The 22,389-nt window shown below is 39.1% G+C and overlaps 1 protein-coding gene across 4 annotated transcripts in view; it reads left to right on the forward strand.

Moving 5' to 3' along the window:
* Window positions 1-22,389, forward strand: part of PRORP (protein only RNase P catalytic subunit) — a 135,695-nt gene that overhangs the window by 107,873 nt on the left and 5,433 nt on the right. The gene's annotated exons all lie outside the window — the stretch shown is intronic.

The following is a 22,389-nucleotide window of genomic DNA, read 5'->3' on the forward strand; positions in this document are numbered from 1 at the left end:
AAAAATCCCATTTCTAGGCTTGGTGTAAATTTACAAAGTAGGATATAGTGCCTTGGAAAGTGTATTTTTTTACATTAGATTTCTTAAATTGGGCATATTTCAAAAAATCTCTTGCTGTCTTTCAAAAATGCTGAAAATTATGGCTGCACTATTAATGCACGAAATTTGGAGATGGAATGAAAAGCCTCACATACTTGGGATTTTTAATTTTTTTGTTTTGTTTTCTGAGACATGTCAATGTGAAGGTATTTCATATTGAATGAAAATAAAGGGAGACTTTGACCTCCCATGCCTCATCCTTCTTTTTTGTCAAATCCTCACTTAGAGTAATCTTTAGAAAAGGTTTGACATCAAAGAGATCTGGGTCAGGATTCTGGCTCTGTCATGTATTAGCTAGGTTACTAGCTTGGGCAAATAACTTCATTGCAAAGTTAACACTCTAAAACCAAACTTTCTGTCTCCTCCCTTCCCTCCCTCAGACCCATTCTTCTTTCTATATCCTCTATTTGGTTTGCTGGTACCACTGTCCATCCAGTTACCCAAGCCAGCAATTCCAGGTATTTCTACCTTCTTATTCTCCACATTCACGAAATTAACAAATCCTGCAAATCAATATTGCCTCCTAAATTAATCCCTCCAGTCCTGCACTAATATGGTAGCCACCAGTCAGTGGGGCTGTTGAACCCTTGAAGTGTGGCTAACCAAACTGAGAAGTGCTGTAAGTGTGAAAAACACACCATGTTTTGAAGATTTAGTGTACAAAGGGATAGGAACTAGTTCATTAATAATTTTTATATTAATTTCATATTGAACTTTTGATTTTTGATATTGAACTACATTTTTGATGTAGTGTGTTAAGTAAAAATATTTTGTTTCTTTTTGTTTATTTTCTTAACTTTTAAAAAAAATTTTAATGTTTTATTATTTATTTTTGAGAGAGAGAGAGACAGAGCATCAATGGGGGAGGGGCAGAGAGAGAGGGAGACACAGAATCCGAAGCAGGCTCCAGGCTCCAAGCTGTCAACACAGAGCCCATGCAGGCTGGAACCCACGAACCGTGAGATCATGACCTGAGTCCAAGTCGGATGCTCAACTGACTGAGTCACCCAGGCGCCCCTCTATTTGTTTTTAATGTGGCTACCAAACTTATATTTGCAGCTCATGTCATATTTCACTTGGGCTGTACTTCTCTCGTCTGTCTTGTCCTATCTTATTTAGACTCTTCATCTCTCACTACTGCTGAAGTTTAATAATTGACCTCCCTACATTTTGAACCTCAGTGAGAATGCTCTTTCTGAAATGGACATCTGAAAGTGTCACTACTCTGCTGCCACAGCTCTTCAGAGGCTTGTCATCACATAAACCCAAGGTACTGTACAGTGCACAGTCCTGATTGTTTGACTTCTACGTACCTCTTGGCCCTTCGCTCACCTTCTCAGCACCTCCTTCCTCCTACCCTGCACTGTACACTCCACCAATCCTAAAATTCCTGCCTTTCCTTAAACATACTGTGTTGTTTCATTCATCTGTGCCTTTGCATTTGCTACTTCTTTAACCTAGAATATTCTCCCCTATATTTCCCCCATGTGACTAGGAAGTTTCGTTTCATTTCATTTTAACTTTCAATACTTGCCACAGGCCTCTCTTTTCAGCCTCCTTTGTAGAGATTCTGCCAACACCTTATATTTACTCCCAGTGAGCTCTAAGCTCCTTGAGGGTAGGTTACCATGTCTTGCTTACCCTTCTGTCACCTGGAGCAGAAGAGTTATATCCATTTGGTAAATTTTTGTATTGCACTAAAACTATATATATTACAGTGATTTGTTTACATGTCTGTGTCCCTGGACAGAACTCTTGGAAGAAAAGAAGTGAATCTTTTTTTTTTTTTTTTTCAATGTTTATTTATTTTTGGGACAGAGAGAAACAGAGCATGAACGGGGGAGGGGCAGAGAGAGAGGGAGACACAGAATCGGAAACAGGCTCCAGGCTCTGAGCCATCAGCCCAGAGCCCGACGCGGGGCTCGAACTCACGGACCGCGAGATCGTGACCTGGCTGAAGTCGGACGCTTAACCAACTGCGCCACCCAGGCGCCCCAAAAGAAGTGAATCTTATTGATATTAAGATCTATTAAAAAAAAAAAAAAGGTCTATATATCCCAGCACCTCAAGTAGTGCCTACCAGAGTGGACACCATATTTGCTGAATTGAATTAAATAAATTCAGGTAGAACCTACTCTGAGATCTGCTGATTTTCAGATTGACCTTTTAGGCTCAGTCATTCAGAGAATTACTGATTTGGAAGATCTCTAGGAATCCTTTTTTATCTTTAGTTTGGGGGATTGCTGTGTGTGCTGTTGTTGCTATTTTTCCCCTTCGTTTTAGGTATACTGATTTGTATACCTAAAGTTTGAGGTATACTGATTTGCTTTATAGATATTCGAAATAGTGAAATGATTACCATGCTAAATTTAGTTAACATAGCCGTCACTTCACATAGATAGTTTTTTTTTTTCTTGTGATGAGAACTTTTAAGATCTACTCCTTAGCAACTTCCAAATATATAATGCAGTATTGTTAACTGTGGTCACCATGCTATACTTTACATTCCTAGAACTTACTTACCTTACAGCTGTAAGTTTGTACCTTTTGGCAACATTCACCCGTTTCCCCCACTTTCTTCTTTCTATTTTTTAACCATCAGATGTTTTTCTTGTTTTCTAAAGGTAGTATACATGTTCATTAGGGAAAAAGTCAAATACTATCAAATGATAGAAATTGAAAATTCCTGGGGCACTTGGGTGGCTCAGTCAGTTTAGTGTCTGACTTCGGCTCAGGTCATGATCTCGTGGTTCATGGGTCGAGCCCTGCGTCAGGCTCTGTGACCGCTCAGAGCCTGGAGCCTGCTTTGGATTCTGTGTCTCCCTCTCTCTCTCTCTCTGCCCTCCCCTGCTTGTGCTCTGTCTCTGTCTCTCTCTCTCAAAAATAAACAAACATTTAAAAATTAAAAAAAAAAAAGAAGAAATTGAAAGTTCTCTCAGTTCTGCTCCTCAAAGGAAACCACTGATAACAGTTAAGTATGCATCTTTCAAGACTGTTTTCACACATACACACAATTATTTTGCACAGAAATGCCATCATTAAACATAGTTTTCTAAAATTTGCATTTTTAAAAATATATGCATTTCCAGTAAGTACAAAGTTTTGTAAGTGTCTTTGAACAGTCAGATTAGGGCAATGTTCCACAGTCTGCCTTTGTTCCTGGGCTGGTTAGAGTGCTGTTCTCTGCTGACCTACTTTACAGCCCAGTGATCACTCCTTAACACTTGTAGAGGAGAAAGCACCTATAACCAGAGGTTGCAGTATATGACCCTGCCACAAATAGAAAATATATCTGGAGTCTTGTTTCTTTCATCTTAAAAGTCAGTATAGATCTTGCAGTTGAAGATATCACAGCAGTTCTGGGTTTGTTTTCAAATCAGAAGCAAGGAGAGTCTCAAAACTGAAGTAAAATGGTCAGTCCAGGAGGATGTGCCTGTTTATCCTATGGGCTTCTGGGTGCCCCCAATATGTTGCCAAGTACTGTTTGTGCATACCCCAGTGTAAGAAATACAGCGTTAGGCTGTCAAAAAAAAGTAGCTAGGGATTTCCCACAACTCAGGAAGGAGGAAGCAATAGATGTTACTGGAAAAATCATAGTCACAGCTATAGATTAAGGGGCAGGATTAAGAAGGGGGAACATTTTGAAAAGAAAGGAGTTAGAATCAAGATGTATTCAGTATAAGGGGGTTACTGATTAAGAGAATGGGTTTGAAGTTAGAATTAGCCCAGGTTTGAAACCTGGCTTTGCTATTTACTGGCCTGTGACCTTGAGCTAGTTCCTTAACTTTACTGAGCCTCAGTTACTTGTACGTAAAAGGGCATTAGGAGCAGGGTGGTAATAATGGTACCAAATTCATAGGACGTCTATGAGGATGAAGTGAAGATGTATATAAAGATGTTTAAAGTGCTTCTGACCCACCAGAATTGCCCAGTAAATTATACTAAAGGGAGAAAAGAAGATGATTCTTTTTAGTTTACATGAGTGTTTATTCTGTATGCTTGGAAAAAGCCTCAAAATAGCTCTTCTACCAAGAACCACCTCAGTCTGCCCATATCTCTGCCTTGATTAGAGCATAGTGAATACACTTGTCTCATTTGATATCTAATTCCTCTTCTCACACCTCTCCCTCAAATCACATCCCCATTATTGCTTCCTGCCATTTCCAGTTTCTGTGCCCCTATTTCTTTAAGAAAAGCAGAAGTGAGGGAAATGTGAGGGTTTGGGGATTTCTAAAAACTGTTCCTAAGTTCTCATTGTTACATTACATTAAACTATACTTATGTGAATATAATATTTGCCAGATCTTTACTCTGGGAAACACAAAGGAATTTCCCCATTTAGTCTTCCATTTTAACTTTTTGGAGGACAGGAATTATTGTATTGGGCATACATAGTATGAGAGTTACACAGTTATGAGAGTTCATTACATTGATTTCTCTGTTGTTTTATTTTTCACTCTACTCTTTGATTTCTCTGTTGTTTTATTTTTCACTCTACACTTTGCAGATGGGGAAACTTAGGCTCTTAACTCACCTCAAGGGCATAAGGTACATTGCTGAGCCTCAACTATTAGATTTAAACATAGGAGGTTGCTATTTTGCACCTCAAAAATGGTAGAATATTGGGAACTTCATATGATTCATATTACAGAGCCTCTGTGTGTGTGTGTGTGTGTGTGTGTGTGTGTGAGAGAGAGAGAGAGAGAGAGAGAGAGAGAGAGAGAGAGAGAAACATAATCATAACACTTTTTTTTAAGTTTATTTATTATCAAGAGATCATACGTGCATGCACGCCTGCAGGGGAAGAAGAGAGAGCAAAGGAGACAGAATCCCAAGTGAGCTCCATGCTGTCAGCAGAGCCTGACATGGGGCTAGAACCCATGAACTGGGAGATCATGACCTGAGCCAAAATCAAGAGATGGATGCTCTACCAACTGAGCCACCCAAGCGCCCCAAGAACACTTTAAATGTAAATGTATGATGTAAAGAATAATAATAATAAAACTCTCCTATACCTGTCAGATTAAGAAGCTCTCTGCCCTAACTTATTTTTCTTTCTTCTACTAACCTCTTCTTCATCCTGACACCCTGAGTATGGTATAAATAATTTTCTTGCTCTTCTTTGTTTAGATTTGAAAAACCAAGTAGCAAGCTCAACCCTAGCTGTGTAAAGAAAGACCAGTGTTGTTGCTATTAGATGACAACTCCCTGGAGAAGGTGAACAGAATCTTTGGTTCATGGCTTCTCTGGAAGCTTGTAAGAGCCCCTTCTGGGGAAGTAAGCATTCAGCGTTAGGCATGAGTCTTAGGAAACAGAGGTTTTATCAGGCATCTGGCAGAGTTATAGTTTGGATCAGTTACAAAACATTTGACAGAAATATGGTCAAACCAAACAGGCTGCTGTTTACTGCCTCTACACTCACATGGCTTTCCTCCAGCTTTTAGGAGTAGATCAAAGCAAAACTTGCTTGCATTTTCAGTAAAATGCAAGTCTTTACTGATCCAGGCAGCAGGGCAGGGAGTAGAGAGTATAGTAACTCCAGACTGTGGTTAAGACAGCCAAGTACAAGCTCATGCATTTGAGCACTCTATGCTCAAATGAAAATGATGATGTGATGGTAGTGGAGATCGTGGTGATGACTGTCCCCAGTGTGGCTGTCTCTGGACTCACTTTCCAATCTAGATTGATTGCCCTCTGAATCTGATACATAGACAATTATCCTGGAATCTCTCTTCACCATCCTCCTGCAATTCCCATTGCCTCTCTCCTGTATTGGATTCTCTTTCCTGTCTTCCTCTTTCTTGGGTTAGTATCTTTAGTGGAAAACATTCTCCAGGAGCTTCTTAAGGAAGGATGCATGGGAGGTAAAATTTTGGAATGCTTCCATGTCTGAAAGTGTCTTTATATTATTCTTACATATGATAGAGTGGCTGAAAATAGATCTCTAGGTTAGAAATAATATTCTTCCAGAATTTTAAAGATAGTATTTTATGTTTCCAGTGTTGAAAATTTGAAGACATTTGTTTTTTGTTTTTGTTTTTTTACTTTTATTTGCATTTAGTTTATGCAGAATGTACTTCAGAGCCATAAGTTTTTGTTTCTTCAGTTTCCTCTAGGATATCCTTCTCCTCTGTGCAACCTCCTCTTCTGCTTTAGGAACAATCTGCTCTTTTTTCAGTAAGGATCATCTCAGTGTGGAAGGGAGAGCTCATGTATGGGTTAATCTGCATGAGCCCTGTAAGTTCTACACCACATCTTGGGGTCTTTGCTCACCTGGATGTGCTCAATGACCAGAAAATCTACATCCAGATCCTTAAGTTCAGCATTACTCTGTGCATTTTTAAACACGTACAATAAAAATTTGGCACTCTTTTTGGGACACCAACCTTGTGTCTAGCCCCACTCTTTGTAGCAATGGAATGGCATACATTGCTTCTGCAAAGTGACATCCTTCAGATACTGTGTGGCTTTTTGGATATGCATACCCTTGATGGCCTAGGCAGTTTCACATGTGTTGTTAAAGTGAACATGAAGATTTGAACCTCTTTTTTTTTTTTTTTAAGAGAGAGAGCACATGCTCACAAGCATGGGGGATGGGGTGGGGGGGAGGGAGAGAGAGAGAGAGAGAGAGAGAGAGAGAGAGAGAGAGAGAGAATCACAAGCAGGCTACATGCTCAGCACGGAGCCTGACACTGGGCTCAATCCCAACAAGCTTGGGATCATGACCTGAGCTGAAATCAAGAGTCTGATGTTTAACCAACTGAGCCACTCAGGCACCCTTGAACCTCTTGATTTGCATGATTTTGTATGATTTTCCGGGTCAACTGAATAGTGAACCATTTTCAAAGATCATCTCAGGCTGCTTACAGGAAGAGTGGAAATCTGAAGACATTCTGACTCCCGATCTTTTCTATATGATTTTTTTTTCTCTTTGGAAGCTTTTGGAATTGTCTTTTTGTTTCCAGCATTGTAAGCTTTTACAGTAGGGTGACTTGATATGGTCAAGTTGCTATCCATTCATTCTAAAAACTCGTATCTTTCTGTTTTGGGAAATGTTCTTTGATTATTTCATTGATGACCCCTCCTCTCTTTTTTCCCTGTTCGTTCCCTTCTTCCTCTCTCCCTTTCTTCTTCTCTGTCTCTCTCTGTCTCTTATTCAGATGTTAGATCTTCCAGGCTGGTCTTCTAAATTTCTTAATTTTTATCCCTTTGCTCCTTTCCTGGGAGTCCTCTTCAGTGTTCTCTTTCTACCCTTCTGTTGCTTTTTTTTTTAATTCATGGTTGCAGCCATATTTTAATTCCTAAGAGCTCTTCTTTATTTTCTTCCTTTAAAAAAAATACATAATGAATATATATTATCTCATGATTTTAATAAGTTTTTGTAGGATTTTGGCCTTGTCCCTTTATAGTCTTTTGTTGTTGTTTTTTTTCTTATTTATTTTAGGCTCTTCCATGTCATAGGCTCTCCACAGCTGTGATAATTCTTTGCTATGTGCTTAAGATTAAACATAATCTCAAGAGCTGATTAGAAGCTCTGGGTGTGTAGGTGGGGCTTATTGACTTCATGGTAGGATGATCTGGGTGGGCCATTTGTTGGGGAATTCCCAACAGTCAGTATGTCTAGGGTTTTTTCTTTGCCTGGTCAGATTCCCCAAAGGAGAGTTTCCAATCTCTTGACTGCAGGGCCAAGGGCTTACTACTGCCAGTGTTTCTGAGAGCCAAGTAGAGGAACAGGAACAGGTCTGAGTTTCTCTACATCCTGCTTTCAATATACGTATATTCACGTCATGCCTATTTTTCAGTATTGTACTCACACTGTGAAATGTGCACAGTACTCCAGTATAGAGATCCTTTGATTTACCACATCCAAGTAATGAACCTTCAGACTTCCTACCCCCACCACAGCAGAAACAGTATGCATGTGGAGTGGGGAGGGAAGATTTAGGAATCTGATGCTTCCTTAACAGCTTTTATCCAGGTCTTCTGAGTGAAGACATACACCTCCAGTTAGCCTGCCTCCTTTGCTTCCAGTTCTGGAGTATTTTGAGAAATTAGGTTGGTTCTTAGTTCACCCCTCTTCAAAATTGACTTTGTTGGATCTGCAAGATTAGTTACCACCTGTCCATCTCCTTTCCAGCTTCCAAATTTTATTGCTGTTATCTCCCTTGTTTCCAGGTTCTTGTGGATTTGTCATTTTAGAAGGCTCTGTATTATAGTTTTAGTAGGTTTTCAAGTGGGGTTAATATTAGATGCATGTGTTCCTTTTGTCTTCTTAACCTGAAAGCTTATGTTCTACTCTTAACAAGTGTTGACAGAGAGATTAATACAAAAATCACCGAGGTCTGTGATAATACCAAAAGAATCTCTCTTTTCTTTCTTTTTTATCTGTTTTATTCTCTTTCTGTTTTGTTTTTTGTTTTTGTTTTTTGAGGGAGTGGGAATACAGTGGGGTTTGGGAGGTCTAAATTTACTAATCCAGACTGTACTGTCTAATAATAGCTAGCATTTATTGAGTATTTTTCCATGTGCTTTGTAGCTAAATGAATCTAAATTAATCCTCATAATAACCCAATTTGTATCTCCATTCTACCAATGATGAAACAGAGGCCCAAAAAAGAAATGTAACTTTCTTGAGGTCACACAGCTCTGACACAGTAGAGCCAGAATTTGAACTAGGCAGCCTGATATCAAAGCTTATTGCTGTTAATTACTATACTATCAAATACTAGATATGAATTGCAAAAGTTTCTTTTATGTCTCTATTCAGTTTCATTTACCATATCAGCCTTTCCACTACAGAACTGTATAGATGACTTGGAACATTAACTGGAGATATCCAAGGTGTCTTTTTATATTCCTATGTCTCTCATATATTTAGAACTGACAGGCTTGTTCCAGAAAACAAAATCAAGGGGCACCTGGGTGGCTCAGTCAGTTGAGCGTCCGACTTCAGCTCAGGTCATGATCTCACTGCTCATGGGTTTGAGCCCCATGTCAGGCTCTGTGCTGACAGCTTGGGGCCTGGAGCCTGCCTCAGATTCTATCTCCATCTCTCTGCCACTCCCTTGCTCACACTCTGTCTCTCTTTCTCAAATATAAATAAACGTTAAAAAAAAACTTTTTTAAGTGAACAAAATCAATAGCCATAATATACTCTTGTGTGTGGCTCTCTACTAAAACAGAACCTATGTAAATCAATGCAGCCATGGAAAGGTTACATAAATTTTCAAGCCTCCACAGCCCCAGTCATCATATTCTTTCTTTTCTAGTCATTAAATGGTATCTATGAGCCTGAAAGTATTTACATACTTTACCAGTGTGAGCAGATTACTCCCTGTACATGGACTGGATCTAGAACCCTAGTGGAAATTTTTATTAAATTGTTGCAAGTGGAAATTAAAATGTATCCGAGTAAGTTAATTTAATCTTCCTGAAATTAGTTTTCAGTCTTCAAAATACTATCCTTTTCTGTCTCACAGTGATAAAGGAAACGCAAATATCTTACAGAGAAACTAAAAAGACCAAAGGATGCATGTAATGTTTGGAGAAAAGTCATACTATGAGTCAGGAGCCAAATCTTCTGTTTTCTAGACAGTGCTGACTCTCAGCTAGCTGGGGAAATCCATCTTGGCCAAGTTAATCATTCTCTAAAAGGCTGGACAATTGTGTGGGTGCTAATGGCATCAGAGAAGACAAGGTATGCAGGAAACACATCCCACACTTGACAGGATGTTCCCAGGGCAGGAAGGGCATTTCTCTTCCTCAGTAGAATTGTTTCGTTGAATAAAGACAACGTGAGATCATTCAAATCTCCCCAAAATACCAAAGACTGATGAAAGCAGGATATATAGAACATGGTGAGTCTAGCGTAAACCAGTGGGATCATTTATGACATCATAATAAAGTAACAGTATTTTGTGTATATGCTTTCTTCCAAGAGATTCAAAGAAATTTACATAGTCATCAAAGTTTTAAATCTTCTGTGGTCAGAGTACATGGTCCCAGAGATGGGAGTGGAACCCTGGTTTAGTCTCAGCCTTTTCTCTCTGGAACTCTACCACCATGTTTATGAAGCTTCCATTTGAATACCACCCAGTAAAGTACCCCTCCCCTCCTCACCCCAGCTTCTGCCGCTTCTCTAAAACATTTCCTTTTTCATCTTCTTCTAATTCTCCCATTTTCATCAAGTGCTAATCTACATCTTACATGGTGGATAGCTCTTGAACAGTTCCAACAACGAAGTATCATTCATCTTCCTTAAGCAAAGAATGATATCTCTCTCTAAGATAGAACTGAGGCTGAGACAGCACCAGTAAGTAGTTGGCAAATGAAAACATGATGAGAAGCTTTGAGCCAAAACTTTGGTGGTTTTCCTAAACTCCTTCTTGTTGGTATTTTCCAAGGTATACAGAAAAATGTTGAATATAGCAGTCACCTGAGCAGGAATTCTCTTCCCAAAACTTAGCTCAAGAGAACACTGAGACTTACAAAAACAGAAGAGAGAATGAAACTAGATATGAGCTTACCTGCAGATGGTAGAAACAACACAGAAACAAGTAGAAAACTCCATTGTTCAGTGTAAGTTATGACTTGCCTTGTTTTTTCTGCTGTAAACTTTGTGGAGAGCACAGTGCATCAGTTATAAACATTGTGTTTGTAGTCTTCTGAGTCTGAGAACACTGCCTCTATAGAATCATTCATTGTGTATCTAAAGTGATTTCATATTCTCTTAGTTTGTGGGAAATAATTGTCAAAATTAATTAATGCACATGAAAGAAAAGGAGCCAAAGAATTTTTACTTACTTTTCTTGCTTGCCTTTGACTTAAATGTTTATTTATTTTTGAGAGAGAGAGAGAAACAGAGTGTGAGTGGAGGAGGGGCAGAGAGAGAGGGAGACACAGAATCCAAAGCAGGCTCCAGGCTCTGAGCTGTCAGCACAGAGCCTGACTTGGGGCTCGAACTTATGCACCATGAAATCACGACCTGAGCCAAAGTCAGATGCTTAACCAACTGAGCCACCCAGGTGCCCCATAGCAACATTGTATTTAAAATTAATCTGCTTTCTGGAGCTCCTGAGTGGCTCAGTCAGTTAAGCATCCAACTCTTGGTTTTGGCTCAGGTCATTATCTCACAGTTCGTGAATTTGTGCCCCGCATCAGGCTCTGCACTGACAGCCCAGAGCCTGGGGATTCTCTCTCTTCCCTCTCTCTCCCTGACCCTACCCCATTTGTGCACTCTCTCTCTCAAATAAACTTAAAAAAAATTTTTTTTAATTAATTTTTCATTTTGCAGTTCAGGTGCTGAACTACAGCTGTGTGTATGTGTAAAGAGGAGACAGGTCAAAGACAAAATCACTTCACATCTTCCTTGGTGTGAGCACTAGTATGGTTTTATCTGAGAAAAAATGAGGCCTCCAAAAGCTTGGACCAGTCAAATGCATGATGCCTTGCTCCTCAAACACCCCACCTGATCAGTTTTTACCTATAAACAGCTGCTGACCATTTTCAGAGAGAACAACTTCTACTTTAATTAAGCTCCCCTTCTACATCAGGTCCTTTTTTTTTTTTCCTTATTTAAATTTTAGTTAACATACAGTGCAATATTGGTTTTCAGGAGTAGAATTCAGTGATTCATCACTTAAGTACAACACCCAGTGCTCATCACAAGTGCCTTCCTTTAATACCCATCACCCATCTAGCCCATCTGCCACCCACCTCCATCCATCAACCCCCAGTTTTTCTCTGTTATTAGGAGTCTCCTGTAGTTTGTTTCCCTCTTTTCTCTTTTTTTCCCACTTCCCATCTGTATATTAGATCCTTTAAAGAAAACTGTCCCCAGCCAAGTGCAGGAATTTCAACTTTCCATGATTCCTGAAGAGCTGTTTACACTTACTCATTTCACACGCTGAATATTACCATCAGAAGCTGCCAGGGAATGATACTGGGTGCCTTATCCACTGGGTACTGGGCTCCAACTAGCTGAATAGAATTGGGGACTGGGGGGGGGGGAGGGGAGGCGTCTGCTCTTAACTAAGGCTAAGATAAGTAAATACAACTTCTCACCACCACCCCCCATTCTCCCCCCCCCCCCACACACACACTAATACATTAAAAGGAGAGAGGTAGGGCTGAAGGTGGAGAGGTAGGTTGAGGAAGGAAACATACTTCAGCACTAACATGTGGCCCCCTGGGACCCCTTATCAAATTGACCCCTGGTGGTTTCCAAAAGTCATTAGAGGGGAGAAACATTGCCAGAAAGAACATGCCATGAAAGCCAGATGGTTTTGAGATCCTTGCTCCAAAGATCTTTCCATATAGAAGTTGTATGTGAGTTGATGTCATTTTACATTTTTATTGATGATAACTTGATAGATAAATGTTCATAATACTGTTGAGGATAGTGGGAGGGGGAGCGAAGAGGGTGGGAGGTAACTTATTTCATATTTTAAAAATAAAGCAATCTGAGTAAATAAATAGGAATTTGAAATTCCTGACTCAGGCCAGAACCCCCAAACCACAGATCCTATATTGATAAAAATTTGGAATGAGATCTTCAGTAGTAAATAGGGAGAGCGATATTAGATGACTGATGTTTTGATGATGGTTCCACCTGTAAGTGCCTTTGGACCAAATGCGGAGCAAGGGATTATCATTACCCACACTGGCCTTCTCACTCAGCCAGGATGCTGCCTGCTGAAAATCTCCCTACTGTGCCAACTGCTGCCTCAAGGCACTCCTGGCTTCCACCCTCTTCTGGGTTTTTATGCTGTCTGGCTTGCTCTGTGAGTCCGAGGTCAGCTCTCACTCCTAATCTCACACCAGCTGTATCTCCTCCGTGTCTCTGCCCTCAAGCCTCCTGCTCTACCCTCCCCACCATCCCGCTGCCAGTGACTCACCTCCTGTCGCACACAGAAAATAGAAACTGTCAGGAGGAGTGACCTCACATTTCAACATACACACCACACACATACATAGACGAGCCACATGGTCAAGCCAATTTATCTATGCTCAAATCCATTTCAGTGCTAGAGGTGTTCTTTCTTTCTCTCTTGCCTATTCTCTGGATTCTCTTACTGCTTTCTCAGGAAACTTGTTCCAACAATTATCCTTTCTGTGCCTTGTATCTTCATCCTTTACCTTGCTGCTGACTTTTTCTGATCAGGATGTAAATATTCTCAAGTCTTCTGTCTTTAAAAAAATAAAATCAAATACCTCCTCCCTTCAAAATGAAGCTTCTGGAGGTTGGAAGTTTTGAAGAGACCACACAACATCGTTTCTGAAATGAAAAAGCAGAATTGTTATTTTTGGTAAACAAAATACAGATATGCTTGTAATTTTTTTTAATTTTTTTTTCAGCGTTTATTTATTTTTGGGACAGAGAGAGACAGAGCATGAACAGGGGAGGGGCAGAGAGAGAGAGGGAGACACAGAATCGGAAACAGGCTCCAGGCTCTGAGCCATCAGCCCAGAGCCCGACGCGGGGCTCGAACTCACGGACCGCGAGATCGTGACCTGGCTGAAGTCGGACGCTTAACCGACTGCGCCACCCAGGCGCCCCCAGATATGCTTGTAAAACAGAGTCTCTCTGGAAAAAGCAAACCTTATGTAGTTTAGGAAACCAACTGAAATCTCACTCCTGTCCCCGTGGCTTCCTCAAAATGATTCTTCCACGTTGCAGGCCACACCTTGGTGTCTCTATAAGCACTGATACTTAGCCTCTCCTTTCTTCTTAAAAGCTCTTGATAGTCTGAGAGACTTCTGTCTCCTGGTTTTTCTTTATCTCTCTGACCATTCCTCAGTTGACATTAAATTCTTATCATTCTAGCCTTCAAAAAATAGTATTCTTCATATTTCATCCTCAGCTTTATTCGTTTCTCTGTCTGTATCCTTCCTGTTAAACTTCTACTCCATGATGCCTTGGAATCTTTATCTCCAGCCCAGAGCCCCCTGCTAGATAGTAGAGTCACATAACTGGCTGCCCACTGGATATCTCCCACCTGGGGATATGATGAGCTTTTCTTCTCATAGACCCTGTCTTGGTACTAACATTTGTCCAGTTGTCCCAGTCTTCCTTGGTTTATCCCTCTCCTCATTTCCACAGGTAATCAGTGACTAAGCTTGATCAGTTCTGCTCCACTAACTCTACTAACTTAGAAGGCTGTCTTTCTCCAGCTTTACTGCCCGTGCCTCAGTTCTCATCTCTTACTTGAATTACTGCAGAACCGCCCCCCCCCCCCCCGCCCCCGCTACTTGATCTCCTAGTCTAGCCTTCTCAAAGTTCACAGTTTTGATCTAACTTGGTAGTCATATCATGCTCCTGTTTTAAATTCTTTGTTTCCCCCCCATTGCTTTCAGGTGGGAAAAGATTCCTTATCACAACTTACAAGGACCTTTGTGAACTGACTTCTACATTTATTTCCAGCCTTATTTGTGGCATTCCTCAGGTCATCCCACACCTTTGCTTGAAACACATTTGACAGCTTGCAGTTCCTCGAATTCGGTGTACTAATAAAGAGCTTCCACCTTCAACATGCTGCTCCTTGTCCTTGGAAATTCCCATTCCTTGCCTGGATAATTCATCTGAAACCTCAGCAGTCGCTTCCTCAGTGGAGACGTCCCTGACCACCCTCCCTACCCTCAGTGTGATTTAAGTGCCCATCCCTTGTGCTCCCTCTTAGACTTATTCAATTCTGCTAGAATCATTTGACTGTAAACTCCTGGAGGCTAGGGATTACTGTGTCTTTATATCTGTATCTCCAGTGCCCCCTGTTTATTGACTGACAGAGAAGTTCTCGTTCATGTTCTATGAAGGAACTGGAGTTTCACATACACACACATACATGAGTACACACCAAAAAAAATCCTTGAGTTTGGTTGACTCTCTAGATCCAACTACTAATTTATAACAAAAACAGAGGACTGGAGAAATATGTTACATGATACCATGGGGATGCGGTCAGCAAAATCTAAGTACAGGAAATACTGTAAGACAAACGGCCACATTTCTGTAACTGCAGTCAAGCAATTGCAATATATGGAGATTTTTTAGATCCTGATTTTTTTTTTTGAAAACTGTAAAAAAAAAAAATCATGAATGAGAAATAAGAATAGTGTATATTTGACATTAAGGAATTATTGTTAATTTTTTAGATGTGATAATGGTATTATGTGCTTATTTTTATTTTTTAAAAAAAATTTTTTTTAACATTTATTTATTTTTGAGACAGAGAGAGACACAGCATGAACGGGGGAGGGGCAGAGAGAGAGAGAGACACATAGAATCGGAAGCAGGCTCCAGGCTCTGAGCCATCAGCCCAGAGCCCGACGCGGGGCTCGAACTCGCGGACTGCGAGATCGTGACCTGAGCTGAAGTCGGACGCTTAACCGACTGAGCCACCCAGGCGCCCCTGTGCTTATTTTTAAAAAACAGTCCTTATGTTTAGAAGTATATTCTGACATATTTACAGATGAAGTGATATAATGTCTAGGATTTGTTTCAAAATAATATGAATGGGAGCATAATCTGGGTGGGGATATAGATGAAATTGGATTGGCCATAAGCTGATAATTATTGAAACTAGTGACAGGCACACAGTAGTGTGATTATATTTGACTTTTGTTTATATGCTTAGATTTCTATAATAAAAGTTTCATTGTGGCAAAACATACACAACATAAAATTCATTTTAACCATTTTTATAGTTTCTAGTTTTTATTTAAATTCCAGTTAGTTAATGGGGCACCTGAGTGGCTCAGCCGGTTAAGCATCTGACTTCGGCTCAGGTCATGATCTCGCCGTTAGTGAGTTCGAGCCCTGTATTGGACTCTGTGCTGATAGCTTGGAGCCTGGATCCTGCTTTGGATTCTGTGTCTCCCCATCTCTCTGCCCCTCCCCGACTTGCACTCTGTCTCTCTCTCTCAAAAATAAACAAACATTAAAAAAAATTAATAACTAAATAAATTCCAGTTAGTTACCATTTAGTATAATTTTATTTTCAGGATTTAATGATTTCATCCCGTACATATAACACCCTATTTTAACCTTTTTTTTTCTATTTTAACCATTTTTAAGTGTACAGTTCTGTGGCATTAAATGCTTCACATTGTTGTCCCATCATCGTCACCATTCATCTCTAGAATGTTTTCATCTTCCCAAACTGAAACTCTGTACCCATTAAACAATAACTCCTCATTTTCCCCCACCCCTACCCCTTACAATCAGTATATTTTCTGTCTATGAATTTGACTACATACGTCACATAAGTGGAATCATACAATATTTGTTCTTTTGTGTCTGGCTTAATGTCTTAAGTTAACGTAATGTTAACGTAATGTCTTCTAGGTTTCTCCATGTTGTAGCATGTATCAGAATTTTATTCCTTCTTAAAGCTGTATAATGCTCTGTTGTGTGTATATACACGTTTTGTTTATCTTTCCATCTATTGATGGACGTTTGGGTTGTTTCCAAAACTTTTTCCAGAAGGTATCTGATAATAACTATTCTCATATATAAGGTATACTGATTATAGTTATCTTGCTGAAGAACTGGCATAAAACTAATTTCTGTAGACATCAGATCCCAAAAGCTTAAGAGTTTTTGAAGACCTACAGTCCACACAACCCAGGAAGCGCAAGAGACTGCAGGGGGTGATGTATAAAGTTAAGAATAGGGAAAGGAAGTTACACTTGCAGTTTAGGATTACTCAGAAAAACTCTTGGTCTCATTGGCCTCTACCACCTCCCAGGCAGCTTTTCTACTTCCTGAGTATCCCTACGCAGTTATTTCTAACAGATGTGGCCCTGCCAAATGTATTTTTACCCTAAGCTCAGGAACTACCTTTCAGCAATTTTATACCAAAAATAAGTGTCACTTACAAGTAAAAAAAAAACAAAAACAAAAACAAACAAACAAAAACCTTTTATCTGTTCCTGTAGGAGATAAACCAAATTAGAATGGAAGCCAAACCAGAAAGTGTTTGCATCAAATATTAGTCTGAAATTTATTCTTCTTCTTCTGGTTTTTGGAAAATTATCCTTTAGACATCCTAAGGAGCAATGGGGTTGGGCGGGGGGTGGTGGTGGCGTTGAGATCCAATCTCTGGTTAACCTTGAGATACCCAGAGAAGTTCTAGAATCAATTTGGAATTTTGGATACTCTCCAGAAGGAGCCATACTATTTATTTTGTTCTATTATGTGGCTCAGATTCTAGATTACTTAGACAAACCCAGAACTATCCCTTACCATCTCATTCATGGTTTTCCACATTAGAACAGTCCAGAGTGGATTGTGGCTTCTCTGGTCATGACTGTCCTGAGTTTAAGAAAACCCTTCCTTATCTTTCTTATCTAAACTTATTTCCTGCTGATAGTCTCAGGAGAGGATTGCCTTTTATATCTTATACTGACCATCCAGGATGCATTGGATATTTGTCACATACCCGTTTGTCCTTAGGAGCCCCAGTTTGTTTTGGTTTAGAGGTTTTGTTTTATTTTGGCTTTTTTGTTTAACTTATTTTGAGATAATTGTAGATTCATATACAGATGTAAGAAATAGTGACAGAGATCCCAGGTATCTTTTACCCACTTTCCTCCAATGGTAGCATCTTGCCAAACTATATTATCACAACCAGGATATTGACCTTGATACAGTCAAGATAGAGAACATTTCCATCACCACAAGGAACCCTCCTGTTTCCTTATTATAGCCATACCTACTTCCCTCCTGACCTCACCTTCTCTTTAGCCCACAGCTGCCACCAATCTGTTCTCAGTTTTTATAATTTTCTCATTTCAGACATGTTATGTAAGTGGAATCACACAGTACATAACCTTTTGTGTTTGGCTTTTTTCCCCTCAAATAATTCTTTGGAAATCAATCCAGATTGTTGCAGTATCAATAGTTTGTTCCTTTTTATTGTTGTTTAGTATTCGATGATCTAGATGCACCAGTTTAACTGTTCACCTATTGAAGGACATCTGGATTGTTTCCAGATTTTGGCTATTACAAATAAACCTAAGTAGTTAAACATATGTGTACAAGTTTTTATGTGAACATAGGTCTTCATTTCTCTGGGATAAATGCCCAGAAATACAATACCTTGGTCATGTGGTAGTTGCATGTTTAGTTTTACAAGAAACTGTAGCTAGAGTGGCTGTACCATTTTAAATTCCCACCAGCAATATGCGAGTGATTCCGTTTCTCCTTGTCCTCACTCACCAGCATTTGGTGTCATTACTATTTTTTCTTTAGCCATTTTGATAGGTATATAGTGATCCCTCATTGGGTTATAATAATTTGCATTTCCCTAATGGCTAATAATTTTGGATATCTTTTCATGTGCTCATTTGTCGTCTGTGTGCATTCTTTGGTGAAAGTTCTTTGGGTTTTGTTTTGTTTAAAAAATTTTTTTAACATTTTTATTTGTTTTTGAGAGAGAGAGAGAGAGAGAGAGAGAGAGAGAGAGAGAGAGAGCGCGCATGGGCAGAAGAGGGGCAGAGAGAGAGGGAGACACAAAATCTGAAGCAGGTTCCAGGCTCTGAGCTGTCAGCACAGAGCCCAACATAGGGCTCAAACCCATCAACTGTGAGATTATGACCTGAGCTGAAGTCAGATGCTTAACTGACTGAGCTACCCACGCACCCGTTTTGTTTTGTTTTTAAGTAAACTTTACCCCCAATGTGGGGCTCAAACTCACAATACCAAGATCAAGGTCACACGCTCTACCACCTGAGCCAGCCAAGCACTCGAAAAGGTCTTTGTTCATGTTTTATTTGGATTATTTGCTTTTTTTTCACTGTTGAGTTTTGAAAGTTCTTTATATGTTCTAGATATCACTTCTTTGTTGAATATATGGTTTGCAAGTATTTTCTCCCAGTCTGTAACTTGTCTTTTCATCTTTTTTAACGGGACCTTTCACAATGCAAACAGTTTTAATTTTGAAGTCCAATTTATCAATGATTCCTCTTTTTTTTAATTTTTTAAAAAGTTTTTATTTATTTATTTTGAGAGCGAGGAAGGGAGAGAGAAAGCATGAGCAGGGGAGGGGCAGAGAGAGAGAGAGAATCCAAAGCAGGTTCCGTGCTGTCAGCGCAGAGCTCAATGCAGGGCTTGAAGTCACGAACTGTGGAATCACAACTTGAGCCAAAATCAAGAGTTAGATGCTTGACCGACTGAGCTACCCAGGCACCCCCAAAGATTCCTCTTATAGACAATGTCTTAGATGTCAAATCTAAGAACTCTGTGTAGATCTCTGGTCATGAAGATTTTTCTCCTAGGTTTTTTTCCTACAACTGTATAGTTTATGCTTTATATTTAAGTCCATGATCTTCTCTGATTTAATTTTCTGTATAAGGTGTGAGATTTAAATAGAGGTTCATTTTTTACTTATGGATGTCCAATTACTTCAGCACCATTTGTTGAAAAACTTCCCTTTCCTTGGCATATTTATATGGGTCTATTTCTGGCTCATCTATTCTGTTCTATTGATCTATATGCCTATCCCTTTACCAATATTACACAATGTAGATTACTTTAGCTCTGTAATAAGGCTTCAGATGAGGTAGACTTATTTTTCCCACACTTTATTATTTTTTTTTCAAAACTGTTTTAGCTGCTCTTCCTTTGCCTTACCCTGTAAGTTTATAATAATCTTGTCTATATCTACAAAAAAAACTTGCTGGGATTTTGATAGGAATTGCATTTAAAACCCATATATCAATTTGAGGAGAATTGACATCTTTACTGTCTTGAGTGTTCCAATCTATGAACATGGATGGTGTTGTTGAGTTCTTCTATATACTTGCTGATTTTCCGTCTGGGTCTTCTCTCAGTTGTTGAGAGAGGAATATTGAAATCTCAAACTATAATTATGGATTTGTCTGTTTCACTTTTGCATTCTATCAGCTTTTGCTTCACATATTTTGTAGCTCTGTTGTTTGGTGCACACACATTTAGGATTGCTGTGTCTACTTGGTGAATTGATCCTTTTATCATATAATGTCCCTCTGCATATCTGGTAATTTTCTTTGCTCTAAATTTTACTTCATTTAATATTAATGTAGCCACTCTGGCACTCCTTTAATGAATCTTTGCATGATTTAACTTATTCCATCCTTTAACTTTCCACTAGCCTATATTTTTATATTTAAAATGAGTTTCTTTTATGTAGTATATAGTTGGGTTATGTTTTTTAATCCACACTGCCCGCCTCTGTTTTTTAATTGGTGTATTAAAACCCTTTGTATTTCATGTCCTTATTGAAATGTTAGGATTTATGCCTGCCATTTTATTTTTTGTTTTATATCATCTCTATTTTGTTTTCTGTTTCATTTTTCCTGCCTTCCTATTGGCTACTTGAACTTTTTTATAGAATTCTATTTTTATGTATCTGTCCTGGGTTTTTTACTGTGTTTTGTTTTTTAATATATAGTGTGTTTTAGTGTAGATTTTTAATGACTGCTCTGGGAACTGCATGTATATATGTACACACACACACACACACACACACACACACACACACAATACCACAGTCTTCTGGTGTCATCATTGTAACAAGTTTTCTGTCTTGCTGGATGGCCTCTTTCCTGGTCCTTGGGCTATAGAAATTGGGCCTTTCTTGGGGTCTTTTTGTACCCATTGGCATTTCTGGGTTGCCAGCTTCTTCACTCTAAGTCTAGGATATATGAGTAAAAAAGAATATACAGGGAACTCACTTACCATGACATTCTTCATGCCCTCAGGTCCCTAGCCAGTCTGCTTTTTTCTCTGTACCTTTCACAGTCTTCTTTTTTCTAATTTCTGATATTTTTCTTATGTGCAAAATGGGTATAAATTTCATTTTATGGTATTTTTTTTTAAGATTTTATTTTTAAGCAATCTCCACACCCAGCATGGGACTTGAACTCACAACCCTGAGATCAGGAGTTGCACATACCACGGACTGAGCTAGCCAGGTGGCCCTATGATGTATTTTATATTTTAGATGTGTTTGAAAACATTTTGATTTTTGGAAACATCAAACTTTCAAAGTCTTTTTACGTTTGTTTTGTAGAATGTCTGGGCTTTTTAGTAGTACTTTAGAGATAGGGAAAAGTAGATCTACTTCCATCTTCCAAGAAGTGGAAATCCCCCCCAGTTTTATTTTTGATCTAACATAGAATTAAGGTAAATTTTCTTTTTCTTTACTATTCTGAGTATACCTGTGACTCTGACCTAGCCCACTGGATCTAGCCTTGGAATTTACTGCAGAGGAAGTCTGCTCATGGCTAGACTGTCATAGAGTTTCAGGCCAGTGCCTTTATTCTGTAAACTCATCTTTCTTTCCTGTATCTTTCTTTTATTCTCTTTTGTTAGCATCATTTCAGAGAGCTGCTGCTACTACAGACCTCTAAGCCACAAGATGGTGCCCCAGAGCAGTTCAAGCTAATCCTTTTCTGTTCTTCCCTGGGCCCCTCTTTTTAACTTAATATTAGTAAACTCAAGGCCATTTATCTAAACCAGGGTATAGTAGTAAACTAAAAATAAAAAGTGATAATCCAATGGAAATTCATATGGAAAAATTTAAAACTAATTGTCATTCTTCTTAATGAATCCAGTTGCCGTTTTATAATTGAACTCACCGAAAATAATCTGTAATCTCAGCATAGTTTTAAGAAAGGAATGTTATGGGTGCCTGGGTGGCTCAGTTGGTTAAGTGTCCAACTCTTGATTTCAGCTCAGGTCATGATCTCACAGTTTGTGAGATCAAGCCCCGAATTGGGCTCCACATTGAGCATGGGCCTTCTTGGGATTCTCTCGCTCCCTTTCTCTGTCTCCCCCCTGCTTGTTCACATGCTCGCTCTCTCTCTCTCTCTCTCTCTCTCTCTCAAAATAAATAAATAAACATTAAAATAAATAAATAAAGGGATGTTATAAATGCATTCTAAAGGAGATGCACCTCTCAGTATCTTTTGAGGTGTTTGAATCAATGAACCAAACTTTCTTATAGTGTAGATGTTTGCTTTTGATTACTAGCCTTTTAAAATTATGGCTTATAAGATTATATAAAAATGCATGAAATGAAACCACTGGTAAATACATATTAACAATCTTTGGGTGGGGAACAGAAATTGACAGATCTTTGAGTGGAAAAAAGAATTTCAGTGAAAGGTATCAGTCTCCGCAGAATCATGACATGGAAAAGTTGGCTGAAAAGATGCAATCTATTCCAGCCATATACAAACTTACAAGAAAAAAAAAAAGTAGAACACTTTGTTCACTTTATTCAGGTGACAGCTTATGCAGAATACCTA

The sequence above is a fragment of the Herpailurus yagouaroundi genome, unplaced genomic scaffold (assembly GCF_014898765.1).
Source record: "Herpailurus yagouaroundi ecotype Mexico unplaced genomic scaffold, PumYag 141, whole genome shotgun sequence".
Lineage (NCBI taxonomy): Eukaryota > Metazoa > Chordata > Mammalia > Carnivora > Felidae > Herpailurus > Herpailurus yagouaroundi.